The following is a 14,590-nucleotide window of genomic DNA, read 5'->3' on the forward strand; positions in this document are numbered from 1 at the left end:
AGAGACAGAGACAGACGAAGAGATAGAGACAGAGAGACAAAGAGCGGCCGCCGTTGGACGCCTGTCACTTGCTGATTGCCTCTGTTGTTTGCCTGCTCCTCTCCGATGTTGCATCTCCGTCATTCTCGTCCAGACGCTGACATATTACCGACTCCCATTACTGTCCGGCACTACTTCCATTTCCTCTTATCCACAGAGAACCCTCAGCCACAACAGCACTTGCAGTGACACTTCTGTGGACTCGTTTACCATAGTCGTTCCCCAAATTGCTCACCGTTCCTAAATTAACTATGTGACCCATGTTCTCAAATTTTCTGATGAATGTTTTTACAATGCTATAGTTTTCTGAATTTCAATTCCTTTTATGTTATACCAAAAGGACGCCGTAGGTACTGACGTAAACACTTTATTATTATTATTATTATTATTATTATTATTACTACTAATAAAACATTCTTGGGGTTCAAGCCGCGGCATGTGGTTAAATGCGCACGGGCTTTCGGCAGGGATCTCCTCTGCCTTTGATAAGTGTTTGGCTGCGTGTTGATGTCAGTGACGTCACTGGTACTCAGTCCCGCACCATATATGGTATTGTTTTGGTTGCTCGACCGCCGCGTCCACTGCAGCTCACCAACTACAGGGTCCCACGCTGTACCCTGCTGCCTAGGCTGTCTAGAAAAATTAGCTGTAGCGGAACATGCACTGGGAAATGGACACCGAATTGCATTTCACGAGACTTCTATTATTAAACTCTGCAACGGCCTTGCCGCGGTGGATACGCCGGTTCCCGTCAGATCACCGAAGTTAAGCGCTGTCGGGCGTGGCCGGCACTTTGATGGGTGACCATCCGGGCCGCCATGTGCTGTTGCCATTTTTCGGGGTGTACTCAGCTTCGTGGTGCCAATTGAGGAACTACTCGACCGCATAGTAGCGGCTCTGGTCAAAGAAAACCATCGTAACGACCGGGAGAGCGGTGTACTGACCACACACCACTCCAAGCCGCATCCTCAGCTGAGGATGGCCCCGATGGGCCACTTGTGGCTTGATGGCAGAGTGCTCTTTTCTATTATTAAACTGACAACAAAGCAATAGAGATCAGACCATCGGAAACAATGACGATGGATTGCGGCTGAATACGGCCTTTGATCGTGTGGCTGGGGAGTTGAAACGGGCGCGTCAGTTGCGCCACCAAAAAATTACTACGTATGAGGCGGGACAATTAACCGTTTGACGCTGCTTGAAATCCGAGAATATTTTGTTATTGGATGTCACCACGAGAGCACGCATTCGTACATTATTATTATTATTATTATTATTATTATTATTCGTAAGTGTAGTGTGGGTGATAGCAAATAAGTTTACGGGTAGGATGGGGTATGGCGAAAATTTTAAGATAAGGGTTGTCATTTTGGAGCTGCTAATTGTTTGGAAAGTAATTAATATTTGCTACCGGATGGGAAAAAGAATTAATCTTCATCACAACAAGCGCCATAGGGTCCTGTGTGTTCTCCCATCTGTATTGCTACAGATTATTCGCGACTGTTCAAATTTGTATTTTGAATACAGAGCATGCGAGATGCAGTTCGTGTGATCTGTCACATCGACAGAAAACACCGAAGTTCTAATTTCCCCAACCAGGTGTCTTCAACAGTTGGCCCTGCACAGGAGTAGCTCGTAGGTCGTGGACTACGGCTCCCTTGTTGTGATGATGTAATAAAACTTAATAGCGAGTGGGCAAAGGCCCTCTAACTATCGAATGAGTAGTCCAAGATTAATCTTCAGAGATGTCAGTGTCTTTCAGTAAACGAAATTACTAGGAGATCAAGTCACAAATTGCTAACAGGTGACTCAATAACTGTTCGACTTTAGTGCTATACAGTTCACATAATTAACACCGTTAATACTTGTTCATGAAAAGTTACGTAAATCACTTAAGAAATAACTACCTATTTACACATATTATTCTGCACTGTATGCAGACTCGCGGTACATTAATATATAGCGCTACACATACAGTGAGCATATAAGTGCAGCATTGCTTACACCGAACCGGAGAGCCGCTGGCACTGCGTGCTGGCCTCTCTCGCACTGGAATAAAGCACGTGACACTACATAATTTTATGTAACACGCCGAGACCAGCCACCTTATTGTGATAAAATCAGACTTATCAAAAAAAGTTTGCATCGCCACGGTTCCGAGAGTTCTGGTATCTGTACAGAAAATTGGAATAGGGATCAACATAAACATCATTTCCGCCTTTTTATTACTCACGAAAACCACACATTGCATGTTGTACCACCATAGAGCGAGACCTTCAAGGTTGTGGTCCAGATTGCTGTACACAGCGGTAGCTCTAATCCCCCAGTAGCACGTCCTCTTGCATTGATGCATGCCTGTATTCGTCGTGGCATACTATACACAAGCTCATCAATGTACTGCAAGTCCAGATTGTACCACTCCTCAACGGCGATTCAGCGTGGATCCCTGAGTGGTTGGTAGGTCGCCTCGTCCGTAAGCAGCCGTTTTCAACCTATCCAGGCACGTTCGATAGGGTTCATGTCTGGAGAACATGCTGGCTACTCTAGTCGTTATCCTGAAGGAAGTGTTTCACGAGATGTGCACGGTACGGATGCGAATTGTCGACTGTGAAGACGAATGCCTCGCCAATACGTTGCCTATAAGATTGCACTATCGGTCTGAGGATGGCATTCACGAATCGTACAGCCGTTATGGCGCCTTCCATGACCACCAGCGGCGTACAATGGCCCCACAAAATGCTACACCAAAACAGCACCTTGCAACCACCTTGCTGAACCCGCTGGACAGTGTGTCTAAGGCGTTTAGCCTGACCGGGTAGCCTCCAAACACGTCTTGTTGAAGCGATATGCGACACTCGTTGGTGAAGAGAACGTGATGATAAGCCTGAGCGGTCCATTCGGCATGTTGTTGGGGGCCATCTGTACCGCGCTGCATGGTGTCGTGGTTGCAAAGATGGACCTCGCCATGGACGTCGAAAGTAAAGTTGCGCATCATACAGCCTATTGCGCACAGTGGGAGTCGTAACACGACGTCCTGTGGCTGCATGAAAAGCATTATTCACAACATGGTGGCGTTGCTGTTAGGATTCCTCCGAGCCATAATCCGTAGGTAGCGGTCATCCACTGCAGTAGTGGCCCTTGGGCGTCCTGAGTGAGGCATGTCATCTACAGTTCCTGTCTCTCTGTATCTCGTCCATGTCCGAACAACATCGCTTTGGTTCACTCGGAGACGCCTGGACACTTCCCTTGTTGAGAGCCCTTCCTGGCACAAAGTAGCAATGCGGATGCGATCCAACCGTGGTATTGACCGTCTAGGCGTGGTTGAACTGCAGACAACATGAGTCGCGTACCTCCTTCCTGGTAGAATGACTAGAACTGATCGGCTGTCGTACCCCCTCCGCCTAACAGGCGCTGCTCATGCATTGTTGTTTACATCTTTGGGCGGGATTAGTGACATCTCTGAACAGTCAAAGCAACTGTGTGTGTGATTCAGTTTCCACAGTCAACGTCTATCTTCACGAATTCATGGAACCGGGATGATGCAAAACTATTTTTGATGTGTGTATTTAAAAGTAGTCATGATCGCAGCCGATGTTAACTTCTGACCGGTTTCTGCCTTTTCATTACTGCCCATCATCAGAGTTCGCACCATCTGGATGACAGCGATGGCGCCTGACCCGCTGCGGACGCCTCAGTCCCTGTAACATTCGAAACCTGTCAGAAGTTAACATCGGCTGCGACCAAGACTGCTTTTAAATAATTTTACAAAACATTTCGCTCGTCTCACATTGTTGACGAGCCGAAGACGCACAATGTGCTTTACATTGTTGTTGTTGTGGTCTTCAGTCCAGAGACTGGTTTGATGCAGCTCTCCATCCTACTCTATCCTGTGCAAGCTTCTTCATCTCCGAGTAACCACTGCAACCTACATCCTTCTGAATCTGCTTAGTGCACTCATCTCTTGGTCTACTCTACGATTTTTACCCTCCACGATTCCCTCCAATACTAAACTTGTGATCCCCTGGTGCCAGAGGACGAGTCCTACTAACCGGTCCCTTCTTTTAGTCGGATTGTGCCACAATTTCCTCTTCTCCCCAGTTCTATTCAGTACCTCCTTATTAGTTAAATGATCTACCCATCTAATCTTCAGCATTCTTCTGTAGCACCACATTTCGAGAGGTTCTATTCTCTTTTTGTCTAAACTACTTATCGTCCACGTTTCACTTCCAAACATGGCTACACTCGATACAAATACTTTCAGAAAAGACTTCCTGACATTTAAGTATATACTCGATGTTAACAAATTTCCCTTCTTCAGAAACGCTTTCCCTATCGTAGCCAGTCTACATTTTATATCCTCTCTACTTCGACCATCATCAATTATTTTGCTCCACAAATAGTAAAACTCACCTGCTACTTTAAGTGTCTCATTTTCTAATCTAATTCCCTCAGCATCACCAGACTTCATTCGACTACATTCAATTATCCTCGTTTTGCTTTTATTGATGTTTATCTTATATCCTCCTATAAAGAAACTGTCCATTTCGTTCAACTACTCTTCCAGGTCCTTTGCTGTCTCAGACGGTAGAGTTTTGTCATGGCTGGCTCTCCAAAGGTTATCAGTAGCTCTGATGGAATGTTATCTATTCCTCTGGCCTTTCTTTGACTTACGTCTTTCAGTGCTCTGTCAAATTCTTCACGCAGTATCATACCTCCAATCTCATCTTTATCTACATCCACTTCCATTTCCATAATAATGCCCTCATGTACATCGCCCTCGTATTGACCCTGTACATACTGCTTCCATCTTTCTGCTTTCCCGTCCTTGCTGAGGACTGGTTTTCCATCTGAGCTTTTGATATTCATACAGGTGGTTCTCTTTTCTCCAAAGGTCTCCTTAATTTTTCTGTAGGCAGTATGTATCTTACCCCTAATTTCTTACTTAGCCATTTTACTCTTCCTGTCGATTTCATTCTTGAGACGTTTGTATTCCTTTTCGCCTGCTTCATTTACTGCATTTCTATTTTTTCGCCTTAAATCAATTAAATTCAATATCTCCTCTGTTACCCAAGGATTTCTACTACCCCTCGTCTTTTTACCTACTTGATACTCTGCGGCCTTCACTATTTCAAAGCCACACATTCTTCTTCTACTGTGTTTGTTTCCCCTGTTCTTGTCAATCGTTCCCTAATGCTCTCTCTGAATCTCTCTACAACCTCTGTTTCTTTCTGTTTATCCAGGTCCTATCTCCTAAAATTCCTACCTTTTTGCAGTTTCTTCAGTTTTAATCTGTAGTTCATAACCAGTAAATTGTGGTCAGAGTCCACATCTGCCCCTGGAAAAGTCTTATAATATAAAACCTGGTTGCTAAGTCTCTGTCTTACCATTACATTATCTATCTGAAATCTTCTATTGTCTCCAGGCCTCTTCCATGTATATAACATTCTTTCATGATTCTTAAACCAAGTGTTAGCTATGATTAAGTTATTCTTGTTCCTCCTGTCACCGAACTTCACTAATTCCCACTATATCTAACTTTAACCTATGAATTTCCCTTTTTAAATTTTCTAACCTACCTGCCCGTTCCATCCTCCGATCCGTAGAACGCCAGTTTCCTTTCTCCTGATAACGACATCCTCCTGAGTAGTCCCCCGCCAGGAGATCCGAATGGGGGACTATTTTACCTCCGGAATATTTTACCCAAGAGGACGCCAACATCATTTGACCATACATTAAAGCTGCATGACCTCGGGAAAAATTATGGCTGTAGTTTCCCCTTGCTTTCAGCAGTTCGCTGTACCAGAACAGCAAGGTGTTTTTGGTTTATGTTACAAGGCCACACCAGCCAATCATCCAGACTGTTGCCCCTGCAGCTAATGAAAAGGCCCCTCTTCAGGAACCGCACGTTTGTCTGGCCTCTCAAAATATACCCCTCTCTTGTGGTTGCATGCACCTAAGGTACGGCTTTCTGTATCGCTGAGGCACGCAAGCCTCCCCACCAACGACGAGATCCATGGTTCATTGGTGGGGGAGGATTTATATCATAGTTCTAAAGTTATTAAAATAAAACTGTTAAAGAAAAGAATCTAAGCAAATTTTATGATCTCCTACTACTGATGGTCGCAGTGATAATTGTCGATCAAATCAGAGTCATTTATCTTTAAGGAACGTTAATAAATGAAAGAATATCTGTATCTCACTCCACCTATTAAGTCAAGACCGTGTCCTCCTTAATTGCTGAGGTTTGGGAGTAAATACTAGGGCTCCTATAGACAGTGGACAGAATAGTTAAAGGAAAGTTTTTTTTTTTAAATTGTGGGCATTAAGAAAGAAATTGTTTGTACGACGAATTATTGGTAATTAAGACAGATTGTAACGTTCTCGAACTACTGAATTAGCTTCTTCCGTAGCTAAGAATCACTAGTCACTGCGAAACAGACACGTCGCCAGCGGAGACGTTGCTCGGAAGAAGATGCCTGCCGAATTCTACGAACGGCGTAAGTGGGAGGTCAGACGAGCCCCCGAGGCGAATTTAATCCCCTGAACAGAAGGGCCAGCTAATGGCGGCGGGGCGCGGGTTACACACCCCATCAACGGAGGCGGCGCGGATCAGCTGTAAGCGGCCGCTGACTACCAGTAATGGGGTTTGCGTGGCCGCTCGCGTCCCCGGGGCGCGCCTCTGATTGGCCGCTGATTGGATACCGCGGCAGCCACCGGAGGACGCCCAACAAAGGGCGCGCTTTTAATTAGCCACGCCGCCCGTAATATCCCGGCGCAGCGGGACGCCCGTCTGTGGTCGCTACCTGTCGTCTCTCGCCCGTTTCCGGTGTCACGTGCTTTCCTGCTGCTCTCTCGCCTGTGCCTCTGCCCCTCTCCCCCGCCCCTTCCCCACCCCCACTCCACCGCCCTGCGGTTGTCTCAAAGCCCTTTGATCTATGTGGCGTCCCGCAGAACCACTCCGCTGTCGATGATTTGGCTTTGTGAAGGCAATCTCTCAGCATTGCGGGTGTAGGCAGGCGGAAAACGAGACATTAGAAATCGTTTGGTGCTGAGCCAGTATCACAAACATCGTACCTTGCGTTCGGCTTATTTGCACTGCGATTTGTATTTCCCGTAGCTCAGTGCATCGCTATAGCACGAATTAGAGTTTGGTTCGTTTCCGTATTTGCTTGGTACAGCACTACACTGCCGAGCCATATTATTACGTTTGATTTCTGACGTCATCTAGAAATCGGGCTGCGCATCCAATTTGGATTTTAACTGAAGCAGTCTTCTTTTGTGCTTTGTTTGTGTCACGAGAGATAACGGCGACATGCGCATAAATGAAATAACCGTGTGGCATTCCGTCAGAGGTTCGAGTCCTCTTTCGGGCATGGGTGTGTGTGTTGTCCTTATCGTTAGGTTACATTAAGTAGTGCATAACCTTAGGGACCGACGACCTCAGCAGTTTAGTCCCATAAGACTTACCACAAGTTTCGTTTCGTGTGGCATTGATGGCCACGAGTCCCTATCTGGGGAAGTTAGGTCGGCGTGTTGGAAGTCTTTTAGTTGACGCCACATTGGGTGACTTTTGTGATGATGTATAAATAATCCTATTTCCACAACAGGGGTTGTTCAGTCCACTTGCAACAAAGGGCACGTCAATAGGCAAAGGATTAGGAATGGATGCGTTGCGGAAGCTCAGTGGACCCTGCTCTCATGGTGAGGCTGTTTTATCTACATTTCCATCTTCATCTACGTGGCTACTCTGCTAACCACACGTAAATGTCTTGCACAGGGTTCATCGAACTGTCTTCACACTGTATCTCTCATTATTCCAGTCTAGAACAGTACGCAGAAAAAACGAACACCTACATCTTTCCGCGCGAATTCCAATTTCCCTTATTTTATTATGAAGATTGTTTTTCCCTATGTAGGTCAGCGTCAACAAAATATTTTAACATTCGGTGGAGAAAGTACGTGATTAAAATTTGATGAGAAGTTTCCTCCCAAAAAAAAAAAAAAAAAAACAAAAACGCATTTCTGACACTCTCTCCCGTATTTCTTGATTATACAAAACGCGCTGCCCTTCCCTGAAACTTCTCAATGTTCTCTGTTAATCCTATCTGGTGACGATCCCATCCCGCGCAGCAGCATTTTAAAAGAGCACGGACAAGCATAATGTTGGCAGTCTCTTTAGCAGATCTATTGCATCATCTGTTTTATCACTAAAACACAGTCCTTGGTTCGCCTTCCCCACAGTACAATCTGCGTATTCTTTCTAATTTAAGTTGTTCATAATTGCAATTCCTAGGTGTTTATTCGAATTTAATGCCTTCAGATTTCATAGATCGAATTTACTGCCTTCAGATTTCATCGATTTATCGTGTAACTGAAGCTTAACGGATATCCTTCAGCACTCATGTAGACGACGTCACACTTTTAATTATTTAGGTTCAATTGCCAATTTACGCACCATACAAATATCTTATATAAATCATTTTGCAATTGTTTTTGATCTTTTGACGACTGAACCAGACGATAAATGGCAGCATTATCTGCAAACAACCAAAGACGGCTACTTAGGTTGTCTCCTAACTCACTTATACAGGTAAGTAGCAGCAGAGAGCCTACAACACTACTTTGAGTTAGGAGTTAGTGAGTTTCCCACGAAACCAGTGGAAACTTTTCTGATTGATCACGTGTATCTGTTTGACGGCAGTACTAATCACGAGACTACGAGCGGCATCTTAAGCGGTATGAATAGAGCGAAAATTCGAATGCTAAACAGTTGATTCACACTTTTTCTAATCTTAAGTATTTCCGGGGACTGTCGCAGATACTCACGCTCTTTGAAGGATAGTGGAGTGAACCGAGTTTTAATGTAGGCGAATATCATGACTTAGCTCAAATGCATATGTATTTTATTTTGGTGGCAGTGCTATGTTACGCTGCAGGGTTAAAAGGAAGTTGGGGAAGTTTTTGGGCCGTTGCCTCTTGTGCTTTTGAACTGCCAGATAAGGATTTTTTTTTTTTTTTTTTACCGACGTGAGACTGTGCAAGGAACGACAGCGGAGATTGGCGGAGATTGGTGAATGTTAACAGCGGATAATTCCCAGTTCGCTGGTAGGATTTTGCAAAACTCACATAAACATGAATTATGGCCAACTTACCTACTCGCATACGTTAAGGTATGATTGGCAATCCTTTCACAAATATAAGAGTTGGACGATCGCCATCGTCCGACTGTAAATATGTGCCTCACCGAGCGTGGAGTAAATTTATCATTTAACGAAATCGTATGTGCCACCCAGCTGGGTGGCCTAGACGACTGGATCCAATCAGTGATGTGGCCGCGAATTGAAAAATGTGTCATTGTTATCTCTTCACTGGCAAAAAAAATGAAAAAAATTCGCATTAATAACTCCATTGGGCTCTCTGCAACCTAAATGCCAAGAGAGAGGTAACAACGAGAAAAATAACTGCTAAGCAACGAAAGGGTAACGTACTTCGAGTCGGAGTGTGGAATCTGATTTGAAAAATTATAAATGGTTTTTGAAAGCCTGCGACTGTGAAAACAATAGGTTTGTTTATAAATAAATCTGCTACCAGTCACGATTTTTCTTTATTTACTTTCCACACGACGTGTTTTGGGAAATGATTCCCGTTTTTCGTGTGTATTAAGCCATTTCTATTGATGTTGTCAATCTATGAGAGTCTGCTTCATTTCGTTGACCTTTCTGCAATATATATGAAACAAGCGATTTTTTAAATGGTTATTCTTTTGGTGAAGTTAGTGGCGAAATTAAGAAGCATTTGTACTCACAGTTTTCTAATGGTCCATCTGTGCAGAGTCTCTCACACACTAAACATCACACACAACTTGTTGTACACTTTAAACATCGAAAATATCTTATATAAACAAAACATTTACAAAGATCTTACAAGTAGTCCACAGAGACAACGTTATAGGTCTTCCACAGATTATGATATGCTTCTGTACAGAGGTTATTTGTCTTAACAGTTTGGCTCATAAATTACATATATCGATTTTACAATTGTGATTATTTCTGTGTTTTATTATTTTTATTTAAGCATGCTATCGAAACATCTGAAGAAATTCACTGATTCACATTCAAGTTTTTCGTACATGCCGATGTCACAAGCAGCAGAGGGATATATAGGGAACTTGTCCGGGGATACTGAACGGGTAATAGAGTATTGTGGGAGACTGGAACACGGTAATGAGGTGAGGAATACAAGAAAGAGTTACGGGAAGATATGGGCTTAGTGGTTGGAATAAGATAGGATCGAGACTCATTAAGTTCTGGAAAAAATTTCAGGTGGTAATACCGAATGCGCTGTTCAAAAATCACAGTAGGATGCGGTGTACAAGGGAAAGGCCTGGTAATACGAAAGGATTCCAGCTGAATTAAATGACAGACGGATATGGTCAGATATTGGACTGTAAGGCCTACAGTAGCAGATATAGACTCAGATCGCAATTAGTAATTATGAAGAATAGGCTGAAGAGATATTCGTCCGAAAGAATCAATGAATAAAAGAAGCGGGATGATGTACTGAGGGACGTTGAGATACGTTTGAAGATCTCTGAGGCTAAATGCTATACTGCGAAGAAATGTGAGTCACGAATAAAATAAGTAGGAATCACAGAGGAGCCAGGGCGAAATACCTGCAGGAAAAGTTCGAAGAAATCGAAAAGGTAGTACTCATCTGAAGGACTTATCAGTACATAAAAAAATCAAAAAAAGCATCGGTGACATTAAAAGCAGTAGTGTCAACATTAAAAGTGCAGTGGGACTTTTGCTATTAAGCCAAATAAAAGAACGGATAGGTGGAAAGACTATATTGAAGTATTTCACAAGGGAGAGTGTTTGAGAGATGTGAGTGACGAAAAAATATGTATAGGGACGTCGTAGAGTATCCAACCGCACAGTTTGACAGAGCTTTGGAAGACTTGCGCTTCGGAATTTTATGAAATCATCGGGAGAAGTAGCAACTAAGCTACTATTCAAGTTGGCGTGTAACCTCTATGAGTCTGAAGATGTTCCACCACACTTTCGGAAAATATCGTCCACACGATCACGAAGACAGCAAATTCGGATAAGTGTGACAAGTTTCGCTGAGTCAGCGTAACGGCTCATGCAGCCATGCTGATGAGAAAAATAATGTGCAGAAGAACGGAAAAGAAAACTGACGACCTATTAGATGACGAGCAGTTAGGTTTTAGGGAAGGTAAAGGCACCAGAGAGGCAGTTTTGACGTTGCGACTAATAATGGAAGCAAACCTTTAGAAAACTCAAGACGGGTTCGTAGGATTTATCGACACCGAAAACATGTTCGACAGTGAATCCCTAAATCGAAGAAGAAGTAAAGAATATAAAGGAAACGTTCAAGAGTGGGATTGAAATTCGGACGAAAGAATGTCGACGATAAGATTCGCTAACGACACTACTGCCACCATTAAGAGTGAAGAAGAATTACGAGTCGTATTGATCAATCTAATGATTACATAACGTCGATTGAGAGTAGACCGGCGAAAGATGAAAGTAATGAGGAGTAGCAGAAATCAGACCAGCGATAGACTTGAATCTAAAATAGGGAATAACGAATCTGACAAACATGTGGAATTCTGCTGCTTTGGAAGCAAAACAACGTACGCAGCAGGTGTCAGCGCTAGCAGTGGAGGGTATATAAAGCATTATAAACACACGGGAAACAGTGCAGTCATTGCTGTAATGTGGAAAGGGAGCAATTTATCTGACGCTCAAATGGGTATGTTGATTGGCTTTCGGGTCAGAGGTGGGAGCATTTCCGAAACGGGTAAGTTTGTAAATTGTCCGTGTGCCGCTTTGGTTAAAGTATATTGTGTATGGAAAATGTTGTTGTCCGAAACAGGTGCCAAGGCAACTGTGATACGAGACACAGACGACAGGGATGAATGACGGCTGCAGAGGTGTGTACACGTAAATAGACGTGTAACTGTTGAGTAATTGCCCAACGAGATGAGCCAAGAGGCTACCAATACTGTCTTGTCAACGACCGTTCAGCAAACGTTGCTACATACAGCCCCCTGCAGCTGGCGCTTGGTTCATGCACCCATGCTGACTGCTGTTCACCAGCGTCAAAGGCTGGAATCTGCACGCTAGTACCAGAAGTGGACGACCACTGAGTGACTGCAATTGGGCTTTTCAGATGAATGAAGTTTTCTGCTCCGTTGGCAGTTGGCGTGTATGACGTGAAAAGTCTGAAAGAAAACAAGGAGGAAACATTATGATCTGGGAAGTGCTTTCGTGTCATTCCCTGGGTGATCTTGTCATTCTGGAAGGCACAGTGGATCAACAGACGCACACACACACGCACACACACACACACACACACACAGACACACGGACACATATATATATATATACAGGGTGAGTCACCTAACGTTACCGCTGGATATATTTCGTAAACCACATCAAATACTGACGAACCGATTCCACAGACCGAACGTGAGGAGAGGGGCTAGTGTAACTGTTTAATACAAACCATACAAAAATGCACGGAAGTGTGTTTTTTAACATAAACCTACGTTTTTTTAAATGGAACCACGGTCGTTTTGTTAGCACATCTGAACATATAAACAAATACGTAATGAGTGCCGTTTGTTGCATTGTAAAACGTTAATTACATCCGGACATATTGTAACCTAAAGTTGACGCTTGAAACCTCCGACGTCCAGTTGTGTGTTGTAACAAACACGGGCCACGGTCGGCGAGCAGCATCTGCAGGGACATGTTTACGATGACGACCGTGTTTACGAGTGTGGCTGTAGTGCACTGTTGTGGTTTGGTCTAGCTGTCGCAGTGTCCGCATGTAGCGCTTGCTGCTGTTGTTATTTTGCATTTGTCTCCGCACGCAGACCAACTGTAGTACACCGTGTTACCAGACGTCTGTGATAGTGTAGTGTTGTAGGAACTGTTACCGTGATGTATTCGAACTCTGAAAAGGCGGAGATGATACTCATCTATGGCGAGTGTCGACGAAATACAGCTGAAGCCAGCAGGGTGTATGCAGAACGGTACCCGGACAGAGAGCATCCAACGTGCCGCACATTGCAAAACATCTACCGCCAACTATTGCAACAGGTATAGTCGTAGCACGCAAACGGGCCCGTAACAGGCCCGTCACAGCAGAAGCGGGTGCAGTTGGTGTGTTAGCTGCTGTTGCCATGAACCCACACGTGAGTACACGGGACATTGCGAGAGCCGGTGGACTGAGTCAAAGTAGTGTCATGCGCATACTGCATCGTCACCGCTTTCACCCGTTTCATGTGTCGCTACATCAGCAATTACAATGGGCATTAACAGAGAATGCGTTGCAGTTCTACCTGTTTACCGATGAAGCGGGTTTCACAAACCACAGGGCAGTGAATCTACGGAACATGCATTACTGGTCCGTGGACAATCCTCGTTGGCTCTGACAGGTGGAGCGACAGCGACCGTGGACTGTAAATGTATGGTGCGGAATCATGGGCGACCACCTCATTGGTCCTCACTTCATTGCAGGGGCCCCAACAGCTGCAACATACATCGCGTTTCTACAGGATGATCTGCCAACGTTGCTTGAAAATGGAAACGCGTCGACGTATGTGGTATCAGCATGATGGTGCACCTGCACATTCCGCAATTAACACTAGACTGACCCTTGACAGGATGTTCGACGGGCGTTTCATAGGACGTGGAGGACGCATAAATTGGCCAGCCCGTTCTCCTGATCTTACACCTCTGGACTTCTTTCTGTGGGGTAACTTAAAGGAGAATGTGTACCGCGACGTGCCTACAACCCCAGAGGATATGAAACAACGTATTGTGGCAGCCTGCGGCGACTTTCCACCAGATGTACTGCGGCGTGTACGACATTCATTACGCCAGAGATTGCAATTGTGTACAGCAAATGATGGCCGCCACATCGAACATCTATTGGCCTGACATGTCGGGACACACTCTATTCCACTCCGCAATTGAAAACGGAAACCACGTATGTACGTGTACCTCACCCCTCATGGTAATGTACATGTGCGTCAGTGAAAAAGACCAATAAAAAGGTGTTAGCATGTGGACATAATGTGCTCTTCCAGTCTCTTCTGTACCTAAGATCCATCACCGTTGCCTTTGGATCCCTACGTAAATCGGTGCTCTCCGATACACACGATGGAACAGCGGAGGAGTGGTACTCAAGCGTCAACTTTAGGTTACAATATCTCCGGATGTAATTAACATTTTACAATGCAACAAACGGCACTGATTACGTATTTGTTTATATGTTCAGATGTGCTAACAAAACTAACGGGGTTCCATTTAAAAAGCGTAGGTTTGTGTTAAAAAACATACTTCCGTGCATTTTTTTATGGTTTGTATTAACCAATTACACTAACCCCTCTCCTCACGTTCGGTCTGTGGAATCGATTCGTCAGTATTTGATGTGGTTTACGAAATATATCCAGCGGTAATGTTAGGTGACTCACCCTGTATATATATATATATATATATATATATATATATATATA

At 44.2% G+C, this 14,590-nt stretch overlaps 1 pseudogene; it reads left to right on the forward strand.

Annotated features, from left to right (window-relative positions):
* The first annotated feature begins 753 nt into the window (after positions 1 to 753).
* LOC124597540 lies at positions 754 to 871 on the forward strand (annotated as a pseudogene).
* Positions 872 to 14,590: the final 13,719 nt, after the last annotated feature.

The sequence above is a fragment of the Schistocerca americana genome, chromosome 2, assembly GCF_021461395.2.
Source record: "Schistocerca americana isolate TAMUIC-IGC-003095 chromosome 2, iqSchAmer2.1, whole genome shotgun sequence".
NCBI classification, from domain to species: domain Eukaryota; kingdom Metazoa; phylum Arthropoda; class Insecta; order Orthoptera; family Acrididae; genus Schistocerca; species Schistocerca americana.